Here is a 14937-nt window from a genome sequence, read left to right as displayed (position 1 = left end):
CAACGCAATGTATGCAAATTATATATCATTTGTTGTTTCCATTAAAGGGGAAATATCTAATATTATGCTTGGGTTACCTGAAACGTACAGACACTACTTTAAATAATAGACACTAAGATATAGAAATTTAGATAGATAAATATTATTATTATTTTCAAATCTAATTTAGTGGTAATCAAAGACAAAGTAATGTGGATTTTTCTCTTATTTCTTTTAGGGACATTATGTTTTCAAACTAAACCTTCAAGACATATCGCAGAAGTACTTCGACGGAAATTTTTTTTACGGAAATTGGACTTTTCGTACAATCTTCGCCGGGAGTGAATGCAATTTTTTGTGTACAATTAATGAAGTAATAATATCACCGAAATAAGTAGTCTAAGTATATAAAAAAAATATTTGACTAAAAATATTTTCAATAAAATGAAATGTTACCATTCATTAAATGATTCAATAAAATAGCTAATATTTACAGTACTCTAAGCTGTTAAGATCAATTTTATAACTACCACAAACATTATGTAAGTCTTATTCCAACCATTATTTGTAATGCAACTTTTAAAACACTTCTAAAAATACTATAAGATTTAATACATTCATAATTATACTTTTTTCTTGCTTATTCTACTTAGTGAATACTAATAAATGTCATTTTAAAGAAATCGTTTTATTTTTATCATTTCTTTTTAGTTTACATTCATTGATAGAATTAAAATCGTCACAATCCTATGACTGCTGTCATTAGACATCAATATAATCCGCCCGTTAGTACCAATGAAGTAGGAAACCTATGGAAATGAAACGTCAACCAAAATTTCGTGCCACTGTGACGTCATCTGGCCACAAAACATGGCGGCTTTAGTGCTGTACAAATGATTTCAATGTTATCAGGTTTTATCGATAAACGTTCTTGGTTCATTTTATTTTAAATATTGTTGAGTATTATTTATTTGTAGAATTTATACTTTAATGGGAAGTAAGTAGGTATATTGTTATGTGCAAATATGATATGATTTAGATGGGTGAAATCTAAGACAAGTTCGTCCTTCGAATTTGCCAAGTAAACGATATGATGATTTTTAAAAGTTGCTACACTGATTTTATAAAGTTGTCGTTTGTCGCAAAACATAAAGATATGGCGTAGTTCAAAGCCATCAGCCCATTTCTAGCATGCTAAATGTTATCGTATTTTGAGTACGTGTTTTTCTTAGACTATTACAATCTATTTTAATTGTTTTGCTGACTCTAAAGTCCGTAACATACTACCGCAGCGCACCCCAAGGAAGGTGCGCCGCACCATTTGAATCACTTTCGCTTGAGAGTGATTCAAATTTTAAACTTATCAAGGGACCGCGTGAAAAAAAAACACCTACAGAACATTTATTCATTAATTACAAACGTCATTCCTTGTGACTTCCTCTCTAAAATCATTTAATTATTAAATATTTAACAAATTTACAATAGTGTTTTACTCACTGCGGAATAAAACTATTTTATTTAAATAGTTCCGAAGAGATTTTGTCGGTAGCCTTTTTCCCGAAATATCTAAACAGAATGTCTAAATATGTTTTGATGACATATTTTAAAGTGGTATTTATGATTAGTGTCATGATCAATAGATTCCGACCGAAAAATGGATTTTTCGGATGAGGGCTCCATAATGAATTTAAATACATATAGATAATAGTTTTAGGACATCGACTTTCTTGAGATCCTATAAAATACGTTTTAATTATTATTTTTGTATGTTTTAAGCATGATAAATTATGAAATTTTATATAATCAATCATATTAAATCGATATCATAGTCAATAAATAATGTACAACCCAAAACAGACGGCCGAACTGACGTGACAATGACATTTGGCGCGCTAAACATGGCGGATTTTCGGCCTCATTAGACGGAGACGGAGACATTTACGTATATTCATGTTTCATTTTATGTACGCACTGAAATACTGTTATATTGTTTTCCTGCGAGTTAAAGTGCTGAGTAAGAACGAGATAGATATATGTTTATGTGTGTGCCTTCAAAATGGGTGCTATTTATATAAGCAATTGTACGTATAGAACAATATGTCGTGTCCCTACTATATAGGTCTATGGTTAGTACGCTTGTTATGACTTTTATACTCATGCACATTTTAATTTTGGGCGAGGCGTAAGATGCTTAATAATAAGATCCAGATTGCGGTCTGTATCGTTACCGCCATCAAAGTGTGCGAGAGAGATTTCAATATGCAGAAGCATGGCTTTGCCGCTGGCGTTGCTGACGCCTATGAGCAACGATCACTCATCAGGTGGACCGTACGCTCATCAGTCTGTTACGGCAATTCAAATTAAAATATATCCAAATAGCCCCGCTACGCACCCACATTTATCTTTTCCTTTTACCCGTTTTAAAGCATTCATCTTTACAGGTAATTTTTAATGTTATTTTCTCAAATAGTTTATGTTTGTTGGTATTATACATAATATACATAATATGTAGGTACATAACCTTATTTGTAAAGAGTTTATAAAAACATTTTTAGTAGTTATTCCAAAGGCTGTTGGCGCGGCAGAAATGTGACGTTATATTTTTATATAACTATATTCAGTGTGGCCCAAAACTACGCACGATTTTCTTATGAAACGTTATCTGCTAGACTAATAATAATTCGCATTCAATGAAAATAGGTAAAATTATAATGTTAGTCATACTATAGTTAGAATGTTTAGTTTATTAGAAATGAAAAAGACGCTGTTGGTCTACCAACTAGACCATTTTCATGTCAGACCTCTGCTCCCTTATGTTTTAAATAAATAGAAAATTAATTATTAAATACACGATAAAACTCAACCATTACTCTTTCTCTCTCTCTCTGTAAAATGATGCTGAAGTTGATGAAATTGGGTCCATGAGAAATTTTGTCCATTTTAGATCATTATATTTCCATTTGGCAATCATTGTTGTCTAACTTGCCTAACCAGGCGTGACTTTGTGTGGTTTTAAAGCATTATAGTCCACTTAGAGGAGACATGGTTGTGTTGAACTTTGGTCTTAACGAATGATTTCCTCAAAAATAGCATTTTTGTACCTTGAGGCAGAATGCTGTAAGAAAATCGAGAGGATCTTATCATCTATTTTTATCATCACACCACTCGCCCTCGATGCAGAGTTCATTTTCACTACCTGGAATGACTGCGTTCGTTCATAGTGCATTTCCAAGAATCATCTTCATATTTACCAAATACTATCCGGCTCACATCGTTTTCTGAGCGCAATAATATCCTTAAAGTAAACGAATTAAAAAAAGGGTTTTTCTGGACAGCTGGACATTGCCAGTTTCCATGGGGTACATTAATCTTTTGCCAGCCTAATTAGTATGGCTTACTATGTGTGTGTGTAGTATGGTGTGTAGTGGCCTAGAATAGTACTAGCAAATATTTTTCCGTGGATATTGTAAAATGCCATAGGATGGGCAGTAGAGCTCTCTTCATCGTAAGGCGCGTTAAGAGACCTGATGGGTAGGTTTCTCATTTGTGCTGCGAAACAATAACGTGCTCTGATTTGATGGCTATGGTAGAATACTCTATCCGATGATTTGCAAGTGAAGTGAATTGTCCCTTCGTGATAAGGTGACACTCTACAAAACTTCCATACGCCAGGTCATGACCTATAGTTTAGTCAATAAGTTCAAAAACGTGAAAAATAAAGATAAAGGTCCTAAAAATATGAGCGATAGCTCATTGGATTCGGAATCACCTCTAGAAAAATGTTTTTGAAGGATTTTGGTGCAGGTAAAAAATTGCAATTGTTATTAACAAAATGAGATGAAACAAAAAATGATATTTGGTTTTTCGTTAATAACTCTAAAAGTATTAATAGTTAAGGAATTTTGAGGAAGTTCGTTAAAGAGGAGATAATTTCCGATAAAAAGGTCCGTACTCCTGGAACCATATCTCTATTATTTATAATTTTAATTTGACGTTGAAAATAGGGCTCCGCGCGGCTGTTACGGCATGCGCGCGCCACCGCTAAAAATAATTCATCAGATAAAATATTTTTTTATAACATAAAACGTCATTTACTATAACGATAATGATCAAATTCAACGCTTAGTTTTTTATAGCGTTTTGAGCACAAAGTGGGTGTAGGATAAAGGTTTAATTTCGATAGATAAATAAATCAACGATCATAAAATTAAAAAAAGCGAGAACAATCAAGGCATATTTGATTGAGTGCATTGATTTTTGTTCAAGAACACAGATTAACTATAGTATGTCTATCATTTGAAATAGATACAAACCTTTCAATATTGGAACTTTTAATCTAGATTTTAGCTTTAATGAACATTATGCAACATGTTTGGAGTTTAACATTTATGATTATCTCTGTCTTATCATCGACAAACCCAAAACCTGATTACGTGAGTTTGCTTTTTTTTCTACAAAAATTTTTTTTTACTATATACATTTAAAAAAAAACCATCAAACTTTAATGTAATTATCTCACTTATTTTATTTCAATACTATTTATAGTTTCGCTACATACACAAAATATATATCTAATTTAAAAGCAAGAAATATGCTTTTAAAAATTCAAATACTAGTATTTTTTTTTATCGCCTTTTTTGTATTATCATCAGTAAAAGTGCATTTATAAACAAAAACTAAGTCTATTGTCTCTGTTTGTATTCATTTGTCAATAGTCACTTTAAATTAAACAATGAGTGAAAAGATCAATTAATGTACTTAATTTTCAATGATGTTTTGTTTAGAATTTGTTTCGTTTCAATCTATTCATTGTTTACGCCTGCATTCAGGCCCGAGCTTTATAAAGCTCGTAATTCGAATCAGAGATATAATTTCATCCTAAAACGTTTACAGATATTTGTTTCAGGGACCCATTTCAATCACCACAAGTCGTTTCGAGAAATGTAAAGGACCAAGAAGAAGAGATTGCTCTGACGTGAAACTTGATTTGAACAACGGAATCTTCATCACGTATGATATCTTGGTCAAATCATACATCAAACTCACAACTGTGAGTGAATTCTTTTGAATAAATAGTTTACATAGTCGATTAATGTGACTCTTTTAAAAGTACGCGTAATAAGGTATTTTTGACTTTGACTATTTGAGCCTCTTTTTTTTTGTGATACCAAATTATAGATCAACAAAGATATCACAAAATGAATGCCATGTCTTAGCCTTGAAACGAAAACGCCTGACCTCTTTTTCCAACTTATTCGCTGGTAGCCTAGGGGGCTTTTTTTGCGGGGCGAAATCCTCCTGAACTACCTCCGTCTGGGGAAAGGCGGAGGGGCGTGCCGGACTTCTACCGGCTAAAACCACCCCGGTGTCTCCCCACACGTGCGCGCGGGCCCACGGGAATCTAAATTCTTCCGCAGCCCCACACCAGTGCTGGCCCGGTCTGTTCAGGCCTCGAACCATATAATATATGAATAAACCATGTTCCAGGGTCGGATTGTTGCAGTTTCAAACGGTAAAGAAATTACGAGATATCAGATGAAAACGCCATGCGATAACTTTCTAGTTCAAACTATGTTCAAAATTCATTTAAATGTATCAAATGAATGTGCCGTTAAAAAGGTTTGTATCTCACTTATTTAGGCTTGGTATTATTTTTTTAGCAAAGAGAAGATCACCTAACTACCAACTTTATTTTGGAAATTGGCGGGGTATATCGAAGTTTCTCAACAATCGACGTACGAGCCTCAGAAAAGACGGAACTGAACAAAGACAGGCTTGGGTAAGGCGAGGGTATTGCAAGTATCCCCAGGATACCCCGACTCAGTCGGAGAATTGTGTCCTTCTTTACCCGATTGCTCTCTTTCACGGCGTGTGTAGAGTAGCTAAGACGTATTCCATGCAAATCTCCAATCCATCATACGGAAGGGCCTTCAGCACACTACAGCTCATGGCTTGGCGGCAACTAGTTAGTGCGAAGATAAAACAATGCTCTCAGTCACAGTCCGCTACCTGCTTTTGCGAGAGAGTGCATTCACAAAAGTCGAAAAAACAAAGCTCTCCCCCGGTAATCCTGCAAAAAAAGGCAACTTGAGCCCCCTGGCCTTGAGTCTGGCCTGGCCCTTAAGGCAAGAAAATTAAATTCCCTAGCAACCGCAATCTCGCGGATGGCATCTAAATAATGCAATCACCGGACGACCATAGGGCCTTCACCTCTTACCTCCGTAAGGAGCGTATAAGTTTTCACAATTATATGCTCCAGGAGGAGCGTGAACACCGCTTTGTTATACGCGGAATCCCGAAAGAGTTAGATGTCGAGCTCGTCAAGGCCGACCTGTTAGAACAAGGCCTACCAGTGAGTTCCGTGCACCGCATGCACACCGGCTGCGTTAGGCAGCCATATAATATGGTTCTAGTTTCCCTCCAGTCTACACCCGAGGGTAAGCAAATTTGTAACATACGGATCGTCTGTAGGCTCTCCAGTATCGCCGTCGAAGCCCCCCATAAAAAGGAACTTCTAGTCAGTGCCATAATTGCCAACTGTACGGACACTCTTCCCGTAACTGTCACGCGCGCTCCCGACGTCTTAAGTATTTGGGCGATCACGCCACGGTCTTTTGTGCGCGCGACAAGAAAACCGCTACCGAACCGCCTAGCTGCGTCCTGTGAAGTACACAGGGTCATACCGCGATCTATCGTAGATGCCCCGCAACCACATACCGTGCAACCTAACCGATGCATCAGCCCGTTGAGTTTCTCACCAGATCTTCGCAGCGGGTCGCGATTCCGATCCGGTAGTAGATTCAATCGCGAAGCAGCTACTCTTGAAATGTTAGGTCTTCCTTGGAGGCGCTCGGATAGCTGTTAGCAAATCTCACCCCTTCTGGCTGAGCCCTTGCTCACCCACCTGTCCTTGTGAAACTGGAAAGACCTCCGGGCCACCAGTAAGCCATCAATCATAAAAAAAAACAATTCGTCACTGGCGAGCGTCAAAACCATGACGCTCGGCAGTCATCCTCGCATCGTCGATCCAAAAATCCAGTAAATCCCTTGCATCGCTTAAGACAAGACGTCCTACCGGTGGTGCGACGTCTTGTGAGTCTGCACGGGTTAGTAGCACAGTACTGCCTATTTCTACCGTGAAACAGTAATGCGAGTAGGATCAACGCAAGGTATGCATATAACATAACATTTGTTGTTTTCATTAAAGGGGAAATTTCTAATATTATGCTTGGGTCACCCGAAACGTACAAGCACTACTTTAAATAATAGGCACTAAGATATGGTGCGATCAATGGCCCTATACGGGGTGCCTGTGTGGGGCCAGTCCCTGGCCACGGGGGTGGCGAAGCCGCTGCAACGGCCGCAACGCACCGTCGTGGTCAGAGTCATCCGTGGTCATCGCACCATCTCCTTTGAGGCGGCGTGTGTACTGGCTGGGACGCCGCCTTGTGTTCTGGAAGCAGAGGCGCTCGCCGCTGACTATCAGTGGCAGGCTGACCTTCGCGCTCGGGGCGTGGCGCGTCTCAGCCCCAGTGTGGTCAGAGCGCGGAGAGCCCAATCTCGGCGGTCCGTGCTGGAGTCATGATCCAGACGGCTGGCTGATTCTTTGACTGGTCGTAGGACCGTCGAGGCGATTCGACCGGTCCTTGTGGATTGGGTGAATCGTGACAGAGGACGCCTCACTTTCCGGTTTACGCAGGTGCTCACTGGGCATGGTTGTTTGGTGAGTTCCTGCACCAGATCACAGCCGAGCCGACAGGGCGTGTGAGAGACGCACAAGCCCTCCGCCGTCGAGCGGGGGCCAGGAAGGCGGATCTCGCCCAAGCCCTGGCCCTCTAAGTGTTTCGGGTCCCCCTCACATGTCGGTCTGGGGACCGGCGAGGGGGGCCTAAGAAAACGACGTGCAAGTTGCTCTGCACGCGTTTTACGCAAGAGCATCCGGGTGATGGAAGGCCGGCTATCCTTGACTCAAGCTGGTTCTGGTCCAGCGGTGTATTCCGTAGGATAGCTTACTCTAACCGGCGCCATCTAGGCGGGCTTCGGACAGCCTGCTGACCGAGAGGGCTGGTGGTCGTGGCGCCGACGACCGCCGGTGCGGCGTCCCAAGTGCGAGGGAGAGATGTGCTCCGCACTAAACGCTTCACTTTCCTCCCTTTGCCTCTTTATGAGTTCTGTCTCACGCGAGGTTTGGACGTTGGTTGTTGAGCAACAGGTGGTTTTAGTCAGTTCGAATCTGACATGCTCCGCCCTCCATCCCCAGTGGAGGGCAGAAGTCCGGCGAGGAGGGAAGTTCCTCCTGCCCAAAAAAAAAAACAAAAAAAAAGCCGCTAAGATATATCTATATATTCATACGTGAAGCAAAAACTTTGAACACCTTTTTACAATTGTGCGGACTGAGGAGTATGAAATTTCCTACATTTTTAGAGAATTTAGAGAAGGAGTGCAGAATGTTACATACTGTTTGTTTATTGTCTAACTTTTTTTATTGTTTGTAGTTTGTGGTCAAATTGAGAATAGATTATATATTGTTTGTCTTTATTAATATTTTTTTAGTGTAGTTTTGGCGAAATCTGTAATTATAGAAGTATAATAAATAGTCTTTGACAATGTAATCATAATACTTATAATTTCAATTAATTATTATTATAGTCGAATTTCGACTACTGCGGGACTACTAGTAAATATAGATAGATAAATATTATTATTATTTTCAAACCTAATTTAGTGATAATCAATGACAAGGTAATGTGGATTTTTCTCTAATTTGTTTTAGAGACATTATGTTTTCAAATTAAACCTTCAAGACATATCGCAGAAGTACTTCGATGGAAATTATTTTTACGGAAATTGGACTTTTCGTACAATCTTCGCCGGCAGTGAATGCAATTTTTTGTGTGCAGTTATGGAATTAATAATCTCACCGAAATAGGTAGTTTAAGTATATAAAAAAAATGTTTGACTAGAAATATTTTCAATGAGATGAAATGTAAAAATAATCGTTAATGTTTTTCCTAAATAAAATAGCTAATATTTACAGTACTCTAAACTGTTAAGATCAATTTTATAACTACCACAAACATTATGGAACAGTCTTATTTCAACCATTATTTGTAATGCAACTTTTAAAACACTTCTACAAACACTATAATATTTAATACATACATAATTATACTTTTTTCTTGATTATTCTACACAATGAATACTAATAAATGTCATTTTAAACGAATTGTTTTATTTTTATCATTTGTTTTTAGTTTTGATTCATTGATCGAATTAAAATCGTCATAATCCCATCACTGTTGTCATTAGACATCAATACGATCCACCCGTTGTTAGTACGCTTGTTATGACTATTATACTCATGCAACATTAATACAAAAAGTCTGAAAACAATTTATTAATAACTAGCTAACCCGGCAGACTTCGTAGTGCCTCAATCGATAAATATAAGACCAAACTTTTGTATAAAATAAACTTAAATCAAACAAAAGGAATCCGTCCGACGGGGGACAAATCAAAGAAAAACAAACTTGTTATTTTTATTTAATTCCGAGCATTTTCATTCATTTATGTACCTTTTAATACTTTTCTGGACTACCACAAATAATTCAAGACCAAAATTAGCCAAATCGGTCCAACTGTTTTCGAGTTTTAGCGAGACTAACGAACAGCAATTCACTTTTATGTATAGAGATAACGACGGCTGGTGGGGCGTAATATGAGTCTGCATGGGTTGAGAGCACTAACTGCATTTCTACCTATTTCCTTCGCGAAACAGACATCCATTCAATTCTTAGGGTGGAGCACCAATTAAGCAATACAATTGACACTTTTCTTTATTTATTTTTTATTGCTTAGGTGGGTGGACGAGCTCACAGCCCACCTGGTGCTAAGTGGTTACTGGAGCCCATAGACATCTATAAGGTAAATGCGCCACCCAACTTGAGATATAAGTTCTAAGGTCTCAAGTATACTTACAACGGCTGCCCCACCCTTCAAACCGAAACGCATTACTGCTTCACGGCAGAAATAGGCGAGGCGGTTGTACCTACCCATGCGGACTCACAAGAGGTCCTACCACTAGTAATTATGCAAATTATAATTTTGCGGGTTTGATTTTTATTACACGGTGTTATTCCTAAACCGTGGAAGTCAATCGTGAACATTTGTTGAGTACGTATTTCATTACAAAAATTGGTACCAGCCTGGAATTTGAACACCGATGCATCGCTCAGCACGAATGCACCGGGTGTCTTATCCTTTAGGCCACGATTACTTACTTGGATTACTTTAGTAGCTAGTGGCATTTACATTGTGACGATTATGGGGCTCATAACCACTTAACATTGGGCGAGGCGTAAGATGCGTAATAATAAGTTGCAAATTGCGTTCTGTATCGTCACCGCCATCAAAGTGTGCGAGAGAGATTTCAATATGCAGAAGCATGGCTTTGCCGCTGGCGTTGCTGACGCCTATGAACGATGATCACTCATCAGGTGGACCGTACGCTCATCAGTCTGTTACGGCAATTCAAATTAAAATATATCCTAATAGCCCCGCTGCGCACCCACATTTATCTTTTCCTTTTACCCGTTTTAAAGCATTAATCTTTACAGGTAATCTTAATGTTATTTTCTCAAATAGTTTATGTTTATTGGTATTATACATATGTACATATCCTTATTTATAAAGAGTTTAAAATTATTATTTTTTTGTAATTATTCCAAAGGCTGCTAGCGCGGCAGAAATGTAACGTTATATTTTTATATAACTGTATTCAGTGTGGCCAAAAACTACGCATGATTTTCTTATGGAACGTTATCTGTTAGGCAAATTCGCATTCAATGAAAATAGGAAACATTATAATGTTAGTCATAGTATAATAAGAATGTTTAGTTTATTAAAAAATGAACATGACCTTGTTAGTCTGCCAACTAGATCATTTTCATGTCAGACCTCTACTCCCTATGTTTTAAATAAATAGAAAATTAATGATACACGAAAAAACTCAACCAATACTCTCTCTCTCCAAAGTTTAACACGTTGACAGCGGTACTAATTTTTCTAGTCTTTCCATGCATGCGGTACGGGGCGCTTTAGATCTCGTATGAAAACCATCATAATGGCGTTACGGGGCATATTAAATCCCGAAACGCTTAAGAAACTAAAATGTTTTTTTTTTGTTAAATGAATTTAAAAAAATATAAATGAATTTTTGGTATGCTATTGTTAACTATGAATAGATTGACATATACCTTAAAGTGTATATCCCAGGTTTGGTTTATTTAGAATCTATAGGTAAAAGAAATTGAGGGCTCTTGTAAGCCTCTGATCGCACTCAATAAAGAAAATTTTACATAGATTTTAGTGATGTGAAATAAAAATATCGGTAAATATTATTATTATTATTTTTATTTTACTTATTACAAATTTTTCTCACTTAAACAATTGAAACACAAAAGTGTTTGACATCATGCCACACATTATGTGACAATTCAATTTTATCCCCCTCGAAAATCGTCCGAGTTTGATTATTTGATACGTTTTCTAAAAACGAAAAAATATATCGTCACATCATATCAAACAAAGTTTCTGTCTACCTGAACGCGTTAGACTCAAAAAATACCAAACGGATTAAAATATGGAGTGATTCGAGAATAAGGTTTATGTGTAAAACTAATTAATTATTGATATTTCTACGGGATCAAGGGCCCCGTTAGCTGAAAACAGAAACTTTTACATTAGATGCTGCTCGGATCGGATTATATTTATCTCATTTCTACAATATATCAAATAGGTGTTACGGCCTCCGCACGACAGGGAAGCGTATTAGACGATACGTACAAGTTGTAGCGGAGGACTTCCTTCACCGCTTCAAATTGTCCGATGATATTAGGGAACTCCTTAGAGCTAAGAACGCCTCGATACGCGCCTACGACAGGTATCCTACCGCGGAAAATCGTATTCGAATGCGTGCCCTACAACGCGACGTAAAGTCTCGCATCGCCGAAGTCCGAGATGCCAGATGGTCTGATTTCTTAGAAGGACTCGCGCCCTCCCAAAGGTCTTACTACCGCTTAGCTCGTACTCTCAAATCGGATACGGTAGTAACTATGCCCCCCCTCGTAGGCCCCTCAGGCCGACTCGCGGCGTTTGATGATGACGAAAAAGCAGAGTTGCTGGCCGATACATTGCAAACCCAGTGCACGCCCAGCACTCAATCCGTGGACCCTGTTCATGTAGAATTAGTAGACAGTGAGGTAGAACGCAGAGTCTCCTTGCCACCCTCGGATGCGTTACCACCCGTCACCCCGATGGAAGTTAAAGACTTGATCAAAGACCTACGTCCTCGCAAGGCTCCCGGTTCCGACGGTATATCCAACCGCGTTATTAAACTTCTACCCGTCCAACTCATCGTGATGTTGGCATCTATTTTCAATGCCGCTATGGCGAACTGTATCTTTCCCGCGGTGTGGAAAGAAGCGGACGTTATCGGCATACATAAACCCGGTAAACCAAAAAATTATCCGACGAGCTACCGCCCGATTAGCCTCCTCATGTCTCTAGGCAAACTGTATGAGCGTCTGCTCTACAAACGCCTCAGAGACTTCGTCTCATCCAAGGGCATTCTCATCGATGAACAATTCGGATTCCGTACAAATCACTCATGCGTTCAACAGGTGCACCGCCTCACGGAGCACATTCTTGTGGGGCTTAATCGACCAAAACCGTTATACACGGGAGCTCTCTTCTTCGACGTCGCAAAAGCGTTCGACAAAGTCTGGCACAACGGTTTGATTTTCAAACTATTCAACATGGGTGTGCCGGATAGTCTCGTGCTCATCATACGGGACTTCTTGTCGAACCGCTCTTTTCGATATCGAGTCGAGGGAACCCGCTCCTCCCCACGACCTCTCACAGCTGGAGTCCCGCAAGGCTCTGTCCTTTCACCCCTCCTATTTAGCTTATTCGTTAACGATATTCCCCGGTCGCCGCCGACCCATTTAGCTTTATTCGCCGACGACACGACTGTTTACTATTCCAGTAGAAACAAGTCCCTAATCGCGAAGAAGCTTCAGAGCGCAGCCCTAGCCCTAGGACAGTGGTTCCGAAAATGGCGCATAGACATCAACCCAGCGAAAAGTACTGCGGTGCTATTTCAGAGGGGAAGCTCCAAACGGATTTCCTCCCGTATTAGGAGGAGGAATCTCACACCCCCGATTACTCTCTTTAGTCAATCCCTACCCTGGGCCAGGAAGGTCAAGTACCTGGGCGTTACCCTGGATGCATCGATGACATTCCGCCCGCATATAAAATCAGTCCGTGACCGTGCCGCGTTTATTCTCGGTAGACTCTACCCCATGATCTGTAAGCGGAGTAAAATGTCCCTTCGGAACAAGGTGACACTTTACAAAACTTGCATAAGGCCCGTCATGACTTACGCGAGTGTGGTGTTCGCTCACGCGGCCCGCACATACATAGACACCCTTCAATCTCTACAATCCCGCTTTTGCAGGTTAGCCGTCGGAGCTCCGTGGTTCGTGAGGAACGTTGACCTACACGACGACCTGGGCCTCGAATCTATACAGAAATACATGAAGTCAGCGTCGGAACGGTACTTCGATAAGGCTATGCGTCATAATAATTCGCCTTATCGTAGCCGCCGCTGACTACTCCCCGAATCCTGATCATGCAGGAGCCAGTCACCGTCGACGCCCTAGACACGTCCTTACGGATCCATCAGATCCAATAACCTTTGCACTAGACGCCTTCAGCTCTAGGAGCAGGCTTAGGGACCTCGGTAACCCTACTCGTCGAACTCGACAAAGAGTTCGCCGTGCAACCTAACCCATGAATCAGCTCGCTGAGTTTCTCGCCGGATCTTCTCAGCGGGTCGCGATTCCGATCCGGTAGTAGATTCATTCGCGAAGCAGCTACTCTTGACTTGTTAGGTCTCCTTCGGAGGCGCTCGGGTAGCTGTTAGCAAATCCCACCCCTCCTGGCTGAGCCTTTGCTCGCCCACCTGTCCTGGTGAAACTGGAAAGGCCTCCGGGCCACCAGTAATCCTTCAATCATAAAAAAAAAAAGACGATACGTGGCGTATTAGACCTTGTTCCGCATTGAACGTGTTAAAATGATGCTGAAATTGATGAAATTGGGTCCATGAGAAATTTTGTCCATTTTAGATCATTATATTTCCATTTGGCAATCATTGTTGTCTAACTTGCCTAACCAGGCGTGACTTTGTGTGGTTTTAAAGCATTATAGTCTACTTAGAGGAGACATGGTTGTGTTGAACTTTGGTCTTGACGAACGATTTCCTCAAAAATAACATTTTTGTACCTTGAGGCAGAATGCTGTAAGAAAATCGAGAGGGTCTTATCATCTATTTTTATCATCACACCAGTCGCCCTAGAAGCAGAATTTATTTTCACTACCTGGAATCACTGCGTTCATCCATAGTGCATTTCCAGGAATCATTTCCACATCTACCACATACTATCCGGCTTTGGGATGATATCCCGTTCACACAGTTTTTTGAGCGCAGTAATGTCTTTATGTAATTGAAAGATGGGGCAGCCGTTGTAACTATACTGAGAGCTTAGAGCTCGTATCTCAAGGTGGGTGGCGGTATTGACGTTGTAAATGTTTATGGGCTTCGGTAACCACTTAACACCAGGTAGGCTGTGAGCTCGTCCATCCATATATGCAAAAATAAAATTAAAAAAAGAATTAAAAAACGTGTTTTTTAGAAAGCAACATCATAACTAGACACTGCCAGTATCCATGGGGTACAGTAATATTTTGCCGGCCTAATTAGTATGGTTAACTGTGTATGTGTGTGTGTGTGTGTGTGTGTAGTGTGGTGTTTGGTGGCTTATAATAGTACCTATAATTTCTCCCTGAATGCTGTAAGATGCCAGAGGACAGGCAGTAGATTTTTCTTCAACGTAAGGC

At 39.9% G+C, this 14937-nt stretch overlaps 1 long non-coding RNA gene across 2 annotated transcripts; it reads left to right on the top strand.

Annotated features, from left to right (window-relative positions):
* The first annotated feature begins 4663 nt into the window (after positions 1-4663).
* On the top strand, positions 4664-9205 carry LOC105842110 (uncharacterized). Of its 2 annotated transcripts, XR_009974462.1 has the most exons (4): positions 4664-4733; positions 4886-5029; positions 5467-5598; positions 8753-9205. It is a non-coding gene; the product is annotated as an uncharacterized LOC105842110 (long non-coding RNA). The 2 variants fall into 2 exon arrangements; XR_001139884.4 differs by having other exon boundaries at positions 4671-5029.
* Positions 9206-14937: the final 5732 nt, after the last annotated feature.

The sequence above is a fragment of the Bombyx mori genome, chromosome 12 (assembly GCF_030269925.1).
Source record: "Bombyx mori chromosome 12, ASM3026992v2".
NCBI lineage: Eukaryota > Metazoa > Arthropoda > Insecta > Lepidoptera > Bombycidae > Bombyx > Bombyx mori.
The sequence above is the reverse complement of the archived record's forward strand: the minus strand, read 5'-3'. Positions and strand labels throughout refer to the sequence as shown.